We start from the raw sequence: 19698 nt of genomic DNA, 5'->3' as shown, positions 1-19698 counted from the left end.
AAAGCACAGAGGCTCTAGGGTTTCTCAGCAAAATGGTTGAAAGACTTTTTTAACATGGGCAAAACACATTTTTCCATAATCTTGTTCTCTCAAACAGCTGAACCGTTTTAGCTGAAACTTTCCAAAAAAGCTCAGCCTGAGACAGACACCTGGCATGGGAGATTTCAGCCCAAATGGTTTACATTTGGCAAAGTTACAAGCCACTAAAAGCCAGGGTTTTATAGGAAGTTCAGGTAACCTCCTAATAATAGGCAGCAATACCACTCCGCCTGTAATAACTAATTTGGTATTAAGATTTCTTTCTAATAGGGCAGTCAAGCTCAGGGGAAAGTGTGGATGACGGTACAAATAAATAACTACGGATTTAATAAAAAATCAGGAATATACTTTTCTTGCTGAAGAACCATCTGATTTTGTTCTGCATCCACAGCTGCAGGCAGGTTAGCTAGACCTCCCTCTGGCTTGAAAAGTTTTTTTTGTTTTTTTTTTTGTTTTTTTTTTCTCTGAACTAAAACAAACCAAAATCTTACATTTCTGGTGCAATTGGGCTTTAATTTGGCTGGATCTGTGCCAGACATTCAGTTTGTGGCGCTTGGGTCACTTAATTCTTGGCCTCCAGCAGCATGTGCCCTGGCATGTTGCTTCTCAGTCCCAGTATGGTGGACAAACAAGAAAAGAAGCCTGAAGGGAAAAACCTGCTCTTTCTGCACCTCTTCCCAGGGAGACCAGACAGTGAGCTTTGCTGGAATTGTGGCTGAGGAGAAAATGACTTCCCCCTTCCCTCTTGCATGTCTTGATGCATTCCACAAATATATCACTCAGGCTTCCATCCTCTGAGTCCGGGGAGAGCCGAGCTGAGGAGACAACCTCTCATTTCCAAGAGGACCTCCTCACCCAGACTTTCCCATCCAAGAGGCATCTGGCATTTATAGGGAGAGACTGGTTCTCCCAATAATGCCATTTTTCTTTCCCTACAACCAGCTGACAGTCACTGCTGGGGACTGCAATCTTGGACTTTCCATCCTCTGCAAAATTCCCATCAGAGAAGCCCAGGAAGATATCTGAATAGATGGAGAGCTGTCTAGCTGATATTTTATTCACTAGATTTTGGCCAAGTACTTCCAGGGTACTTCTCTCCTGTAACAATTTAAAAGGCACACTTTTTTTTTACACTCCCTTGTACTTGCTCTTGGAAAATCTGTCTTGTCATTTGGTTTGTTGATACTGTATAATGAAGCCTTGAAATAGGGGGAAAAAACATGAAATGTTATTAGTTTGGAAGAGCCAGGTTATTGGGTCTTGGTTTCCTTCTATTCTGTACGGCTAGTTTCCATTTCTGTATTTTCTGCTATTGTTGGGGCTGGTCAGTTTTTCAGAGGAAACAAATATTTTTCAATTCTCTTTTCTGAGATTTTTTTTTTTTTCAGAGAATACCCTTTTTCTTTTTTCCAGCAGTCCTAGTTGTAATGTAGTTTAGCAAGACCACAGGTTTTCATTGACCACTCTACCAATGAAAGAGAGAACTTAAATCTTATCCATGCTTCAGTTGACACTGGTGCTGTAAACAGCCCTGACCTAGCCTGGATTTTTCTGCATATAGTGGGAAGGGACCTTTTCCCCCCAATTGTGTGCTAAGGAGCCCATACTATAGCATTGCACCACAGAGTAGTCTATGGTATGGATTTATGACATTGTGTCAGGAAAAACAAAAATTCCATGTTGCCACTGGTCAGAAAAACCTGGACTAGCATCTCTTCGTTACTGGTGTGGATCCTGGACAAGGTGATTAGTGGACTATTCTATTGCACTTTCCTTTACACCTTCGTGTATGTTTCAGTGTTGGGAGCCTCTGCTGCTTTTGTCATTAGAAACAAATAAATCAGTTTTTAAGATGCCTACAGCAATAGATAATCTCTCCCCCCCCCTCCCAAAAAATTGCTGCTCTACTTGTAACTGGCCAGATAACCACAGTATTTTGCTGCCTTAGGGCCTGATCCTAAGCCCACTGAGGCCATTGTGAGTCTTTCCATTTACTTCAATGGCTTTAGACCAGGCCACCAATGACCAAAGCTTAACTGTTAAATCCAAACTTCACAATATACTTGCAGCCTCATAAGCCATCCCTTATGCTAGAATCCGCTAAGTACTTTACAAGAACCTGGGCAAGGTCTGTGTCCGAAACAATAAAGATTGAAAAAGTAAATTTTGTGTTTTGGTTTTAAAACATTATATAATCAACTGAGTTTGCCTCTTTTTGGGGGGCCTCTATGCGAAGTGTCTCCAAACTAAGGGCCTAATCCTGTGAGATGCTGTATGCCTTCAGAACTCATTCAGAACTTCACTAGATGAGGACCTAAAGGTTAAAAACAACTGGAAGCACCTGCTTCCTAGGTGCTCTAGACTAGCAGTTTAGGTTTAAGACAATAAAGCACTACGAAACCCTCCCCCCACCCCCCACTAACCCCTCTGCACAGTATTGGACAGGAAGCCAACGTAACTCCCTCGAAACTGAGGTGGCATGCCTGAGTCAGCTTAGTATGAGCTAAGAATCTGGCAGCAGTGTGAAGGCTGAAAGTTAGGCTCTCAGGAAAGCTATATGCCGCTAAATGTGGCATGTTTGAACACGAGACTGACATCATTATGAGTTCATAGTCACCAAAGAACAAAGTATCAGCCACAAATTGGACTGACCTAATTTTAAGTCACTTCTGAAAACTTATTAGTACAGCATGAAGCTTTTATAAGCTGCTTATTTCCATCTTAGCCTCTTGATTAAGCAACAAGTCATCCATTTCTCAGAACTTTCTAGTTTCTTTTTTCATAGGTTTCCCTCCTCAACTCTTTCTATTTTGGCCTTATTCTCCAGATGGAAGACATGATTAGAATGACCACTTGTGGCATACCTGATATTCCAGGATCAGTCTCTAAGGCTGTGGCTACACTTAGCACTTCAAAGCGCTGCCGCGGCAGCGCTGCCGCGGCAGCGCTTTGAAGCGCTAAGTGTAGTCAAAGCACCAGCGCTGGGAGAAAGCTCTCCCAGCGCTGTCTGTACTCCACCTCCCTGTGAGGAATAATGGACAGCGCTGGGAGCCGCGCTCCCAGCGCTGGGGCTTTGACCACACTGGCGCTTTGCAGCGCCGCAATTTGCAGCGCTGGAGAGGGTGTGTTTTCACACCCTGCTGCAGCGCTGCAAATTTGTAAGTGTAGCCAAGCCCTAAGAAGTAGTGACTGGAGGTATAACAGAAGGCATATGCCGTTCATACATGCCTGTCAGCTTCTTAGAGTGTAACTGGAAATTATTTTTTTTTAAAAGGTGTAAAATACTCCCACCTTTTGTGAAACAAATTTCAGTCAAACTTTTCTTGAATCACATTGTCAAAGAAGCTCTTTATCTTCTTACAGTTTGTAATAACTCCTCTGGAAACTCAACTCTGAAACGTTTCTGTCCTAAATTGTGTTTCCCTTCATCATAAATATACAGGTTAAATACACATGAATTTTGGCACCGGTATTCTGGGATCTTTCTTTATGAAACTGCTTTGGGGTTTTGTTTGCTTTTATTTTTTTAACTTCTAAAAATCACACTCTTCCCAGGGTGTTCAGGTCATGTATAGTCAAGTTAATAAAACACAAAGGTATATGTGAGGTAGCTTTAGAGAGAGTGAAAAACTTGCCACTGGTGGTGAACAACCAATCCTTCCCCCATTTGCTAATTGCCTGCTAAGTAGCTGGGCCTGGCAATTTAGGGTGAGCTTTTTAAAAGTGTTTTGCATTGGCTTTACTCTGCTTCCATGGAAGTTAATGTTTACTTTTTCTTTTTTTTCCTTTCACTATTTTATTTGTTCTTGTAGAAGTAAGACATTGAACTACTAATTATAGCATAGAACTATTATTTATTTGTATTATCATTGCACCAAGGAGCATGAGTCAATGGATCAGGACTCCATTGGGCTAGTAAGAAGTCCAGTGCTGCTTCATTTGTCACCGAGCAATGCTCAACAAAATAACAGCTGCTGACCTACAGTTGCTATTTAAAGGGATCTGTAAAATCATTCATTGTGTAGCTGAAGGAATCTCTGAGTAAATGTCATTAAATCCAATGTTTTTGTTTTTAAATTCTTTTGTGTATATCTATTGTATAGATGTGTAGACACTTATAAGCGCACTTCAGACAATGAGGATGTCCTGTAAATGAATAATAGCCCACAGTGTTCCCTGCATCTTCGAAGCTCTGTGGCAACGTTCTTGTGTTATCTGCTGCAAAATTATATAATCCCTGTGGGTAATAGATGCTCTAGAAAACACTACATTTGAAAATATTAAATGCTTCCACACTGAAAGTGTAGTAAGGGAGCCCAGCAGATATTTTGTAGGGGGAAATTGTGTGGTTATGGCATTCTTCTGTATATATCTGTTACTGTATATCAGAGGTTCTCAAACTGGGGGTCGGGACTCAGAGGGTCATGAGGTTATTACGTGGGGGGTCATGAGCTGTCAGCCTCTATCCCAAACCCCGCTTTGCCTCCAGCATTTATAATGGTGTTAAATATATAAAAAAGTGTTTTTAATTTATTGGGGGGGGGGGGGTCACACTCAGAGGCTTGCTATATGAAAGGTGTCATCAGTACAAAAGCTTGAGAATCACTGATATACAAATTCAATTTGTGTTTTTTGATAAATTGAAGGATAATAGCAATGCTTGTTTTAAAGCATTGTTTTAAAGTTATCTTTTTAACTTTCACAGTTGTGGGAAAGTATGGGGGGAAGAGTCAGACAGTAAAAAAGCATGACACATGTTTCCTGACAGTAGATGTTAAGATTCAAAAAGTTAAAGCATTATGACAATTTGTTTTAATGGTTAACATCACATGTCAATATACAAAGTGAATATCCTTTAAATCAAACTATAAGTTCTTAAGCAGCATTTTAATTTCTTTGGTAACAGAAATTTACAGATACACAGACAAAATATTTCCATTGCCTATGCCCAGTGAAATAAACATCTACTGACATTTATTGATTAAAAAAAATGTAATCCTTGCAAGCCTATATATATGGTGCCATAGAGAGGTGCAGGTGGGGCACATAAAGCAGAAGTCATATGGCTGGAAACAGTAAACCCCTAAATATTAAGTACAAATTCTGTGTTTTAGCATTCTGACTACCTGATTGACCTACCCATTGTGCCATGTGCTCCGGCAAGTTAAATACTGTTGTGGCTTTGAGACTACTGCTAAACTTGAACCCTAACTGCAATACCAAATAAGCTCCTAGCACCTTTCATACAAGCATCTCCAAGCACGTTACAATAAATATATGCTGTGTGCTGACACAGCCCTCTGTATGTCCAGTAATAGAAAAATCTGTTAGTACAATGTCATTCAAATGACAAATTGGAAGTAAATGGCTGATGGGAACAAGAAGCATCCCTACAAATGATGTGCATGGGGATAAACTTTCCAGGAAAATGTTTTCAGTTCTGATTTTTCTGAATTATCCTCTCAGAAGTGTGTGTGTGTGTGTGTGTGTGTGTGTGTGTGTGTGTGTGTGTGTGTTGGAAGGGGGAATAGTAGGAGTTTGGCCCCTAATCTTGGATCCTAGGACCCTCATGTAGACTCTCTGCATTGCAGGGGTGAAAGTAAAATTGATCTCTTACTGGTACGGGGGCCAGCGACTAGGGCAGGACTGGGGGGTCAGTGTCCCCCAGCCAGCCCATCCGCACTGTCTGGCCCGCACCGCGTAGGGCTCCAGCAGCGATTTAAAGGGCCCAGGGCTCTTGCCGCCGCTGCTACTGCAGCAGCAGCTGGAGCCCTGGGCCCTTGAAATCGCCGCCCCGGGGCAGCTGCTCCTTTTGTTGCCCCTCTCCCTCCTGTCGGTGGCTGTGGGGGGGGAGCAAAAGAGGCAACATTGTTAAAGCCTTTGCGTGGCAGCGCTTTAACGTCGCTTCCCCTTTTGTGCCCGCCCCCCCCCCCATCGTGTGGCACAAAAGGGGCAGTGACATTAAAGTGTTTTAAAGTCAGTTGTATGGGCCGGTACCGGCGGCCACTTTTTCCGGTACTGTGTACCGGCCTGTACCGCATTACTTTCACCCCTGCTGCGTTGCCTTCTAGCTCCCAAGAGAATCATGCTTCAGTGACTTGTTACACTCTCCATCTGCTGGTGCTCCCCAAACACCTTTTGCTTGGGGGTTTCGTATAATAGAATTGAGACAATAAGAAGCAGCTTCATTTCTTTGCTTGGTAGGGATGGGCTTAAGCACATGCTTAAGTGCAATTGCTGGACCCAAAAATATCCCTTCAGATCACAATGGCGCATATTGGATACAGACATCTTGCAGCAGCATTGCTCTAGGTGCTCTGTTAACAGAGGACTTCCCCTGGGCTCTGCCTAACACTTCAGCTTTGTCTACACCAGCACTTTTGTTGGTAACATTTTTGTCTGTCGGGGGTGTGAAAAAACACACCCCAACCAACATAAGTGACACCGACAGAAGCGCTGGTGTGCACAGCACTCTGCAGCAGGAAACGCTCTCCTGCCACCACAGCTACTGCCGCTCATTGGGGATGGTTTAATTGTGTTGTGGGAGAACTCTCTCCTGTTGGCATAGAGTAGGTCCATGAGAGATCGTATAACAGCACAGCTGCATCAGTGCAGCTGTAAGCTCTCTAGCATAGACATGGCCTTCGCCTCCATTTTAAAAAAAATTACAAAAATCTTCATTTTGGGGTAGACTTGTGGAGTGTCTTGAACTTGTTTGACAATAAGATGTAACTTGCATTTAATAGCTGTCTAAAATGTTACTTGTAATAAGATATTTTTTTTTTAAAGTACATTTTTGGGTGCCTGAGAGCTGACTAGACACGTGCAATACTGTGTTTCCAAACACAAGCCGGAAGAAGCAAGCTATTAAAGCTGACCTAACATTTAAAAAAACAAAAAACAAAAAAACCCTGTAGCTTTTTCTCATGCCCTGGTGTGAATGAGTTGAATGTTTGTTGCCCTCTGAGAACTAGTGTCACTTCCTCAAATGGGTGAAAGATCATAGAAATTAACCCACCATTTACCACAGTGACAGCGTTTAATGCATTTTTTTCAGTTTTTAAATGAGGCCCGCTCCTCTTGTGAAGGTGATATTTTGTTTAGAACTGTGATATTTAATTCCTGAAAAGTCACCCCTCCCCCCCAAAAGAGTTATTCTGTTTCTCTCCCACAATAAAACCACCATTATGCGCTCTAGGCTCCTTGGTGAAGAGTTCAGCACCATCCTTCCGCTTGCTCCCTGAAGTGGCCACAGAAAAGGATACTTACTTTTGCTGGATCATTACTGGGGCTTGCCTCTGATCCGCTCTCTCCCAAAACATCCATCCATCATTACATTAGTCTACAAGGTTTTTTTTTAAAGAAAGCTAATCACAACACCCTTTTACTATACCTGCGATCCTAATCTTAAAGGGGGGAGACATTATTTAAATCCTCAGAGGTCATGCTGGATAAGACAGACTAGTGAAAGAGGGATTGTATTGGATAAAACTGGAAATATAGTACTTAAATTTTTAATCTAGCATTCCTCCTCAATCCATTGGCTTTTGTTTTTAACTTGTTCCCTCGTAAAGATGTTACATAAAACCACTGTCTACATTGGTCTACCCAATCAGGGTGGTTCTTGTGGAGCAATTGTATGCAATTTGATTGTATTGCTTCTATATTAAAACCTGGAATGAATTGGAATTGCCCCCACGCTGTAAATGAGTGTGTGGCCTATGCTGCTAAGACATGGGGGTTACTGAAATGTAAAGAGCTCAGAGCCATTGGTAGCACTGCAGAGTAGTTGGTAACTCTAGTCTTCATTCATGCATTTTAGGTTTTTGAATCATATGCTAAAATTTTGAGATGATAAACCACAGTGTTACATTTTTGGAATGTATGTGGCCAGTCTCCACATCCTGTGGGATCCCATAAATAAGACTCTTAAGTATTCTATGTAGGGTTTATAACAGGAAAGAGGCAACTACCATGGAGCTCCCAATTTGGATATTTGAGGGTAACTGTAAATCCTTAAATCCTCCCTACATCCTGGAACTTGGGTCTTGAAAGCATTGTCTTGAGAGGATTGTGTGGAATCAGGCAGATGAGTCTTAAGGCTGGCTCATTCTGCTCCAGCTAAACAGACTGACCAACTTTATATCAGACCCAGGAGTGCCACCAGCTTTTTTGCCACACTAGGCGGCGGAAGGTCCCGCCCCCAAAATGCCACCCCCAACAGGGGTGGCGGAAGATGTGGCCGCCGCCCCCTAATGTTAGCGCGGTCACCTAATGGGTTGTGCCGGCCCTGATCAGACCCTTACTAGGCAGAGGATTAAACCTACATGGACCAAGACAAAAGATGACAGAGCTCATTGGCAAGAGGCAGTGCCCCTCTGGCTGCGAGGGGAGGAAAGGGTGCTGGGATTCCTACAAGGCTGCTGTCCCAGAACCATGCTAGGAGGCTTGGTGTCTCACAACAGCTTTTAGTTAGTGAGTGACACATTTGAAGCCACACCATTCAACCCTAGTGGCGGCTAAGAGGGAGAGGAGCATTCTGTCTCTCTTTTTGTTACAAGATTGCAGCACAGTAAAAACTAACCAGCTCGGGAAAGCTCTGAGTAGCAGCGGGTAGAAAATACCCAAATTTTTGATGCAAGATACAAGCAGAATGTAGTACAGTAGAACCTCCGAGTGATGAACACCTCGGGAATGGAGGTTGTTTGTAACTCTGAAATGTTCATAACTGAACAAAATGTTATGGTAGTTCTTTCAAAAGTTTACAACTGAACATTGACTTAATACAGCTTTGAAACTTTACTCTGCAGAAGAAAAATGCCCTTTTTTTTTTCTTTTTGTCTATGTTGCTGCCTGATTGTGCATTTCCTGTTCCAAATGTGATGTGTGGTTGACTGGTCAGTTCGTAAATCTAGTGTTCATAACTCTGAGGTTCTTCTGTATTAATAATAATTTTAAAAGGCTTGATGGCTTTTTTTTATATACCATAAATAAGCAAAATAGTAAGTTTATTTTTTACAAGTCACCTTTATTTACTGTGTATTAACTTTTCTAGTGTCAGCAGAAAAATCCCTCTTTGTCCCAATGAACAAATACTATTGTTTAAGTGTGAATAGCTGAAGTTTGCATTTTATATTCAGGGGTCTCTCACATTTTGCTTAATTATAATATAGCATCCTCCTCTCCCTCCCCCCTCACAACAGGCTAAAGAGAATAAAATGCTTCCGAAAATTACAGGAAATGTCTGTTCCTGCAAGAACGCTGCCAGGGAATTTCCAAGTGTACTTAAATGTGGTTATGAACATTGCCGGGGCCCAAGCAGTCTCGAGTCATGAGCAATTCCTATTCTAAACATGTTTTACTGGAAGGCGGTGAAGTGCTTTGAAATTGCTAAGTGTGTCTGTTTGGTTTTTTTATCTGGGTTTCAGCAGAGTGAATGTTGTCTAGTTGTAGAGTGGTATGCTGGAATTCAAGAGTTCTGTGTTCCATTGTACATGCCTGGCCGGGATACTTAGCTTCTCTGTGCCTCATTTAGGGTGACCAGATGTCCCAAATTTTTATTTATTTATTTATTTATTTTTATAGGGACAGTCCCGATATTTGGGGCTTTTTCTTATATAGGCTTCTATTACCTCCCCCACCACTCCCCTCTGTCCCAATTTTTCACACTTGCTATCTGGTCACTACGCTATTATGATGAGGCATTGTGGGGCAATTTGCACAAGAGGGACTAAGTCAAGACTTTGGCAACCATGCACCGTGGCAAAAGGTGTCCTGGGACTATTCCAATACTGACTCTAATAAGTTTTCTCTAAGCAAAACCAAAGGTGTGTTAAGCACTAGGACCAATTGTTAATAGGCCGTTTCCAGCCAAATGCTAAACCAAGACTGCAGAAAGAGCTTTCACTTTCCTTGCCTCTGTCCCTACCCCGCTGCCTGCTATTGGGATCCCACGTGGTGGGGTGGAAAAGGGGGGGTGCAAAGGGAAGAGATTTGCAGGTTTAATTCCTGTGTGGGCTTCAAAGGAGCTCTGCTGGAGAGAGCAGGTGTGAGGACATGTTGAATTGGCACAACACTGAATAGATTATCTTGTGCTGCTGCTCTTGGTGTGTGCTGCCCTTCCTCCCCCCCTCCCCCATCCCCTTTCTCTGTTACACACGTGTATGTGCATGCAAGTGTTGCATCCTTAGCCTGGAACTCTGGAGGAGTTTCTGTCACCGGGGAACCTCTGCTGGCATAAACTTAGCTGTTGGTGGCTAACATACTTACCTACACAGTGCTCCTGGGTACAAACTACCTGCTAACAAAACAAGTTAGAGGTTGTGGGTATTTGTTTTACTGTATCATGTGCAAACATGCCATATTTTGCAAAGATTTTAATCCCTGTTATCACAAAAAAGTGGAGAGGCCATTCCTGCAGGTCCTTCCAATGCAAGATGGCATTAATTTGAGAGAATCTGTAGCGTCTTTCAGAATGATCTCTGCCCTCTTTTGCGATGACTCCTTATGGTTTTGTTAGATTGTATATGCTACATTGTTGAGAACCACTTCTGGTTTTCATAAGGCAATACTTGGCAATGGTTTGTTACGACAATTAAGTAGAGTTGCCAACAGTAGATAGTGATATTTGTTTTGTTTAACTTCCCAGGATCTGTTGAGTGTGGAATAAGCATTAGTGTCTTGATTTTTATTTTGTTATGATCCTTACTTCCGCTTAATCATCTTGCAATAAACACAGGTACTTGTAGAGTTTATATAGAAATTAGTACATATGCCTTAAACTCTGAATAAGTTAAATATTGGTTCTAGGCAGTTTCTGCTATTGGACTAAGTTGCAACGTGATGGAATTGGGAGCAGTTAGTTACCATTTCATATTCATGTGTAGCCAAAAGACTGTCAGTTAACTTTATTAATAGATGCTAAACATGCACCTCTGAGGGCCCTTGTAAATGTTTATATGGGATGCAGTTGTACAGGTCTGAATTTAAGAACCCAGCAGGAAAGTGGGTCAGCATTAAATCTGCTTTAATGTCCAGCTTTTCATTGTAGTCAAAGGCTAAGATGTTTGTCTCTAGAGAATAGCAGTTGAATCCCCCCACAATCTCTTCCGTTTTAATGGGAAAATTTCTAGATCTACAGCAAATTGTGGGGAGAGAGTACTGCAAATTAATGTGTTTGCTTTTGACTTTTTTTTTTTTTTAAAGGCTTTACTTTGTTTTATGTTTTAGGTACTTTCTTCTCAATGGTGTGCAGGGTGAGGGAGTATCCCACCTGGCCAATGTAGAAATTGGCTTAGATTTGGGTAATCGTTGGCAATTGCAACTGTGAATTGATAATGTTCATACCACCTCTTGACTTCTTACATTCCTTTAAACTTTTTCATAAATTGTAACATTGCCAGGTGGAAGTGAACTAGCTCCCAGGTACCTTTTAGTGTCTAGAATGAGGCGAAATTTGAATGTTCTTATGTTAAAGAGCATGTTGGGCTAATGAACTTCTGAAGTGAATTCTAGTCTTTGCTGGTTATCTGCAGTTCCCTGAAGACGGGAAGCTTAAAAATGTGTACTCTGATATTTGGCGTTGAAGCAGATTAGATAAGCTGTCCGTGCAAATGACACATGCTCTCACCCAACAATGAGAAATGTTTCCATCTGGAAACAACTTATTGCTTGGGTGGATGTGGGGAGGGAGGCCAAGAAATAAACTGGGTGTGTGAGCTTCGGATTATTGAGCGAAGCACTATATCAGCACATTCTTCAGCGTTTCCCATGACTTCATATTCTAGCAATCAGGTTTCTCTGCTATAATAAACATTGTAAACAAGTCTAATTGATCTTTGGAATGAAATAAACAGCTTGACTTCTCAATAAGAGCATCAGTTATGAGCATCAGTTATGGCCACTCTGAGTTGGTATTAGTGCATTAGGAGGCCTCTCAATAACATTACATGTGGATTGAGAGATAAATAGGACAGTAACAACCAGTGGTTGAGAAGCGTGCTATTGTCACTTGTGAACATTGTTTTAAATGACATTTGTATAGTGCTCAATATCCCACTGTTGCTTAAAAGTAAACCCTGCCCATCTTGCTTAGCTCAGCTGTCTGAATATGCTGGTTGTGAAAAGCACTTCAGTGCAGAAATCAAATAACATGTATTTTGAAAATAAAGGGCAAGACTTTGCAGACTGTAGATTGCAAGGGGACCTGAGTGTGAATGTGAGTGAAACTTTTCAGCTGATCCAGGTCAAATGAAACAGTTCACAAATTTGTGTCAGTTGCGGCAATTGGTTTGGTCAAAACGAAAAAAAAACAGAACTGTCAGTCTCAAAACGAACCACTATCAAAGCTTTGATTTTTTTTTTTTCAGGCTAGGGGATTTATGAACCATTCACAAAATGTAGGAGGAGGAGGTGGTGGAGGTGAGGTGCCCCCTTTTACCAAACAGCCCTATGATTATGGCACTCACCTGGATGGGGGAGAACTGGCCTCAAGTCCCTGCTCCAGCTATTCTGAGGTAAGTCCCTCTCAGTCTCTCCTGTTGAAGCTGTTCTACTCTTTTTAAAAAAAATACTTAAATATTAATTGGAGCAGAGACTGGAACCTGGGTGTCCAGTACTCCGTCTATTCTATACAAAGTGGAACAGCTTCAACAGGAGAGAGGGAGCAAGCCCCACCCCAGAATAAATGAGAATTCCAAAAAGCTTCAGTTTGACCCACACCAATTTGTGTTCCAATTTCTGAAATTGCCAGCGAACCCAAAAAATCAGCTCTACACAGGAAAAGGCACTTCGCATTGTTAGGGCCTAAATACTTGTTAAAAACCTAGCGCCGGTCCAAGGTTTGTAACTACAGCTTTCCAGTTAGTGCTGGTAATGGCATGCTTTCTGAAAAATGATACTGTTTGAGGCTTCAGACGGCAGCATATGAGACTAACTACATTTCCAATAAATACCCAAAATAAAAAAGAAATTGTAAGAGGTCTTTTCAAATGTTTCTATTCTGCTTTCTATACCGATTCAAAAATTTGGACAAGAACTTCATTAATTACTGATGTGATGCTTTAGAATATGGTCGTTTATTGGCAGTAGTGTCAGGAATACAAATTATAATTTTAAAATATAAATTTCAGATACGTTCTGCAGGTTATTTGTGCAAAGAAGGTGCTTTTCCTCCATCCTGGTCTGAGCTGGGCAGAACAAAATTTATCCAAAACTCATTTAAAAGTACTAATCGCAACTACTAGCACTTACAGATCAAATAGCATGACAAACAATTTGCTGAGCAATGATGCATTAACAGAAAACTGTCTGTAATGCATGCTTGCAATTAATTGTACTTCCCTTTATCATAAACGAGCATTCTGTTTATCAGCTAATCAAAAATGCATGCTACCTGCATTAGAGTTGGGCAAAAATCCTGGGTTTCGCTGCAAAATCAGCCGAAAGGGGGAAGTATTAATTTAAAAAAAAAAATACACAGGGTCAAATTTTCACTTATAGGCACCCTCTGTTCATACAAACCATACCACTTTACTAAGACCGAGACAATAACGCACTGGCATTCTGGCTCTAGATGGTTACAGACATGAATTGCAGATAGACTGGAGGAAGGGCAGGCAGGAGCATGTGGTTGAGCACAGAGATAAAACTTTCAGAAGTGCCTAAGTCACTCTTGAAAATAGTACTTTGGTTCTGTGGGCCTGAGATGCTTTTGAAAATTTTTACTTGAGGTCCTCTCTATCTCACTGTCTTCCTCACTGCTCTTTACCATTAAGCCAATTTTGAATGCCCTAGTGAGGTAGTGCAAAACCTCCTACTTTCCATGCTCTGGCTGATCTTAAATCTTACGTTTACCTGTTGTATTCATTCTCTCTCAAGCATCTGGCACTGGCCACTGTCAGAGACAGGATACTTAGATGGACCATTAGTCTGCCTCCTGAGCCACAATGCCCATGCTGCTGCTGGTTTTTTAGCGCTATAGCTCCTATTGGAGCTAGTACGAGTCTGTCCATCTGAGCTGGGAGGCTCACTGTCCAGCTGCAGTGTAGACATCCCCACTGCGTGGTCTAGGCCAGGGGTGGGCACACTTTTTGGCCTGAGGGCCACATCGGGGTTCCAAAAATGTATTGGAGGGCTGGTGTAGTGTATTGTATTTGCTCCCTAAAGGAATGTGCTACTTACGGTGTACTACTTACAGCTGCCAGTTCTGGTGCTCTGAGTGGCATAAGGGGGTGGGGAGTGGATGTCGGGGCGGCAGCCAGGGGACAGGGAGCAGAGGGCGGTTGGATGGGATGGAGGTTCGGGGGGACAGTCAGGGGACAGCGGGTTGGATAGGTGTGGGAGTCCCAGGGGGCCTGTTGGGGCAGGGTTGTGGATAGGGGTCAGGATCCGGGGGGGGGGGGCGGTTGGGGTCAGGGGGTCCTGGTCAGGGAACAAGGAGTGTGTGTGTGTGGGGGGGGGTGGCAGTTGGGTGGGTTGGGAGTTCTGAGGGGGGCAATCAGGGGGCAGGAAGTGGGAGGGGGTGAATAGGGGGTAGGGGCCAGGCTGTTTGGGAGGCACAGCCTTCTCTCCCCATGTGTAGTGTACTAAATTGCTCCCTGTAGGAATGTGCTACTTATGGTGTACTATTTACAGCTGCCAGTCCCAGTGCTCCGTAAGTAGCACATTCCTATGGGGAGCAATTTAATACACTACACCCCAGCGGCTCTCGCAGCGGTGCTGCCCGGCAGGAATTCGCAGCCCAGAGCGCTGACAGCACGGCGAGCTGAGGCTGCGGTGGGGCAGGGACAGCTTCCACATCCAGGTGCTCAAGGGCCGGGCAGGACAGTCCCCTGGGCCGGATGTGGCCCACGGGCCATAGTTTGCCCACCTCTGGTCTAGGTACTAGGGAGGAAATAGAGAACCATAACTTGTTAGCATGAGTTATGTACGTGACATACAGACTTTCTGCTCTTTTACGTGGCTGGCCTATAGAGTTAATAGGTTTGGTCTTACACCATTGATTGAAGTTGATGGGAGTTTCCCCACAGGACTTCACTTTGAGCAGGATCCCTTATGCCCCACTCCTCACTGTAAATTATCCATCCCTCCCCCACATACATACAGCTTCTCACTACTGGTAGGTAACAATCGGATCTAGCCGTTTACTGTTGTTTCTGCTGGTCTTGAATTGCAATATACCTCCAACTGTGTGGGTATTAGACTCCTTTCCAGAACAATTTTGTTCCCATTTTTCTGCAGTCAGTGTGGGGAGACCTCTAGTTGGTATATGGCCCATAATTTGAAACTTGATTCTGATGCAGTTTAAGCAAAACAGCAAAGGTTTTTGCCTCGAGTATTGGAATGTCTTGTTCAGTCCCCAGATAATCTCTTTAGAATGCTATTGATCACGTGGGTAGGAGAGAACTTGTAAAACAGGTTGCAGAAAGTAGAATTTATCCTGTGACCTATAGATGCTTGACCTCTGCCCATATATTATTTTGTTTGGATCCATGACCAAGACTAAACCTCAGACTTCTTTTTTTTAAATCTTTTTGCAAACAGCAAGAGGAGAAAATCCACTTTAAAAAACAAAACAAAACATCATTTTGAAACGCCTTCCTTACACAGTTCTACCACATGAGCAATTTTGGGGGTGGGGTTTGGGTGTCCGATGTGATGTACTTTAAGCATCTTCTCTTTGTCTGTGGGTTTGGAGGGTTTTTCTGGAAATGAGCACCAGTATTCTGAAAGTTGAGTCTCTCATGTGGGGTGCCTACATTTTCAGATCTCCTCAGAGTAATACAGAAGCTTTAGTACCAACATTTCAGTGGAACCTTGTCACTTCAGTAAGAGCCGGCAGCACTGGCAGTACCTGGTATAGCAGGCATCACTGAAGTAGTAAAGGTTTCAGAGTGGTAGCTATGTTAGTCTGTATCAGCAAAAAGAACGAGGAGTACTTGTGACACTTTAGAGACTAACAAATTTATTTAAGCATAAGCTTTCATGGGCTAAAACCCACTTCATCAGATGCATGCAGTGGAAAATACTCCCTAGTTCTTTTTGCTGAAGTTGTAAACTAATTATTACTAACCTGAGTAGTGTTCAGGTAGTGCCATTGCTATGCAACAGACCCAGGTTCAATTTACGTATTTTACTACCTATGCTGGAAACGAGCTATAATCAGCAGGAGAACAAAAATCTATTTCCCCATGTTAAGTATCCTCACACCCCTTGTCAACTGTCTGCAATGGGCCATCTTGATTATCACTACAGTGGGTTTTTTTTTCTCCTGCTGATTATAGCTCATCTTAATGAATTAGCCTCTTAGAGTTGATATGGCTACTTCCACCTTTTAATGTTCTGTATGTATATATATCTCCTTACTATATGTTCCATTCTAGGCATCTGAAGCTTTTGTGGGCTACAGCCCACTTCTTATGCTCAAATAAATTTGTTAGTCTTTAAGGTGCCACAAGTACTCCTGTTCTTTTTGCGAATACAGACTAACACGGCTGCTACTCTGAAATCTGTCACAGTATGGTGACATTCCATGTTGACAGCTTAATACAACATCCTCATAACTGGCTGATGTTTTATAGTTCCAGCTAACTTCAATACCTGTGATCATCCTGTAACTTGGATTTTCTAAGATGTTTCCTGGTCCAAAGATCAGCAATATAATGGCCTGCTTATGACACTGCAATTAAGTGCAGCCTCATGACGATGTCACTTATGTTGCAGTGGAGCACAACGAATTGACAGTGAGTCACTCCATGATGCAATTTAGTACATGAAACTGGCAGCTGTACAAATGAGACAAAACTAAAGTCAAAGTGCTTGTAACATTCAAATTACTACTATGTAAACACAGCCAGAAGTTTGCAGATTACAAAACTGTATTAGAAAATTTACTAAAAGGATTCAGAGAGACATTCCTCTTTTTTTTTTTAAGGGGGGGGGCAGTCCCTATTATCAAATTTTTAGGGTCTTTAAGAAGAATTTGTGGCTTTAGAAAAACTCACACTGTGAGAGAAGGGGCTGACTGAGTCAGCAAGATGGAATAAATTGCCTGGGAATATTTCTTTTTTTCATAGCCTCCTAACTTAGTTAATAATCCTTTTCTGAAGGAATGTTTTTAAACACTTGTAAATCGGTAAAATTAAGAATGTTGCAAGTTCATGAAACTTCTTACCTACTGTATTTCTTCTTTGTTATTCAGACTTAAACTCAGCCCTTTACCTATCCAAGCAGAAGGTTTATCTCAGTAAGGGCATGATCCAAATCCCATTGTAGCTAGTGGAAAGGCACCCATTGACTTCACCAAACTTTGGATCAGGCTCTGGTATGTCTGTGTTCAGAGGGGTGAATCCAAAATTCAGGGTACAATATATTAATAAAAATCTAAATTATTTTTTTCTTGCTGGTTTTAGAAATTAGGCATAACTCACTAGGTTAACAAGTTCCAGCCATGCTTTATGTTCTTTTATAACTAGATAGTTTAAAGCCTGTTAACTAGTTTAGCTTTTTTTATTCCCTTCCACCTACTTTTAAAATAAGCGTCTACTTAATAGTGGGTATTCTATTTAGGAAAAGCATCTGCCAGTCAGATTGCATAGATAGGATTTCACTAGTTCCTAAAGGTCTGCTGTAGTAATTTTCCCCACTACTTATTTTGGCCTCTAGAGAAATATGTATTTCACTAGGTCTGAATAGAAATGGTGGCAACTTGCCATTAAACAGTGGGGTCTTGGCAAATAGATAAACAACATTTTATCAACCCAGTGACTGCTTATGTAAAAGTCTGGCATTTTTCTTGTGCTGGTAAATGCAACGCTGTTCTCTTTAAAACGTGAAACAAGTTATTTATCCTAGGGTTGGTTGGTTGTGTGTGTATGTTTAAGACTAACTCTTTCTGTCAGACTGAACCTTGTTCACTTTTCTGAATTGAGCTTAGCTATATGGGGCGGGGGTGGATGTGTTTGAATAATCTTTGTCTAATTAATAGAACACCTACTGCTGTGGGATTTCCCACCGCTAAACACAAATGACCTGTTACTATAACAGAAGCCATGTATACAACCATTTCTGAATTATTTTGAATTCATGAGCTTATCACAATAAAGATGTTGTTGTTGTTTTCTTCAGACTTGACTCCACAAGGTGTTAAGTGCCTCCTGCAGGGTGCTGAGCTCCTTTAACTCCACTTGTAATCAGTGGGATTTAAAAGCACTCACCACCTTATACAATTGGAACCCGCGTTGTGTTGTACCTTGGTCTGCAAGTATAACGTGCTACTTTAGACCCTGATTCTGCCCTGGGAAATCTGCAGGCCCATCCCTATCTCTGCACTGTTCGTAGTTCAGGATTAGGGCTGTAAAATGTGTGTTCTACCCTGGATGTATTATGGCTAGATTTAGATGAACACTAAAAGAAATTTGAGGTAAGATGATTTTTTTTTTATTTTTTTATTTTTTTTTAAATCCAACAACTTAGTATTGCAGGTGGAGTTGTGTTCAAAGCCTCTTATCTTTGCATGTGCATTGTGTATTAAATTTCAGAATTTTTTTTCTTTCAAAAATTAGTGCTTTGAAGTTTATAGAAATGTTTCAGTGCTTAATTTGTCCCCCCCCCTAAGACGGGTGGGCAAACTTTTTGGCCCGGGGGCCATGTTGGGGTTGCAAAACAGTATGGAGGGCCGGGTAGGGAAGTCTGTGCCTCCCCCAAACAGCCTGGCCCCCGCTCTTATCCACCCCCTCCCACATCCCGCCTACTGATTGCCCCCCTCAGAACCCTCAACCCATCCAAGCCCCCTGCTCCTTGTCCCCTCACGGCCCCCGCCCCTAACTGCCCCCCCTGGAACCCCACCCCCTAGCCAACCCCCCTGCTCCCAGTCCCCTGACTTCCCTGACCCCTATCCACACCCTGACCTCCTGACAGGCCCCCAGGGACTCCCGCGCCTATCCAACCCCCGCCCCTGCTCCATGCCCCCTTACCATGCTGGAGCCAGCCACACCGCCGCACTGCCCGGTAGGAGCAGCAGGCCAGAGTGCTGAGGCTGTGGTGGGAGGAGTGGGGACAACGGGAGGAGCAGAGGAGTAGCCTTCCTGGCTGGGAGCTCAGAGGCCGGGCAGGACGGTCCCGCGGGCCGTAGTTTGCCCACCTCTGTCCTAAGAGACTGATCGTTCTGGGGATTTCAATTTTATTTATTTATTTATTTATTTATTTTTTAAACCTCTTCCCTCTGCCCCTTTTCTCTAACAAGCCTGATGGTTGGATTATCCTGCTTGCGTATCATCAGTCTGGTACAACCACTAGCAAATTAAAATTGCCTGGTTTGCAGGTCAGATACTAGAAGCCTAGGCTATAGCTAGTTGACATGACAAAGATTTGTACTTTGCTTTTGTGTCAAAGAGGTACTTCAGTTTTACATATAAGACATTTCCCTAAACAACAGAAAACAGCAGCACTACACTGCAGAACCACATATAAACTAGAGAATGCAACCACTTGTATCTGAGAAGGATATATTGCACAGATTTAAAAACAAATGGTTCATTTTGGGTATGTCTACACTGCAATTAGACACCTGTGGACGGCCCATGCCAGCTGGCTCGGGCTAAGGGGCTGTTTAATTGCAGTGTAGACATTCAAGCTCAGGCTGCAGCCCGAGCTCTGGGA

At 42.5% G+C, this 19698-nt stretch overlaps 1 protein-coding gene across 3 annotated transcripts in view; it reads left to right on the top strand.

Moving 5' to 3' along the window:
• The window catches only part of DUSP16 (dual specificity phosphatase 16), a 96203-nt gene that overhangs the window by 29213 nt on the left and 47292 nt on the right, over positions 1 to 19698 (top strand). Inside the window, exon 1 of one of the 3 annotated variants that reach the window (XM_044996051.1) lies at positions 12427 to 12554. The exons of the other annotated variants lie outside the window; for them this stretch is intronic. The gene's annotated coding sequence lies outside the window, so the exon portion shown is untranslated. Of the gene's footprint in view, positions 1 to 12426; positions 12555 to 19698 lie in introns of those variants that run through there. 3 annotated transcript variants of the gene reach the window in all.

Source organism: Mauremys mutica, chromosome 1 (genome assembly GCF_020497125.1).
Source record: "Mauremys mutica isolate MM-2020 ecotype Southern chromosome 1, ASM2049712v1, whole genome shotgun sequence".
Taxonomy (NCBI): Eukaryota; Metazoa; Chordata; order Testudines; family Geoemydidae; genus Mauremys; species Mauremys mutica.
Note: the sequence above shows the minus strand (reverse complement) of the source record. Positions and strands in the feature narration are given on the sequence as shown.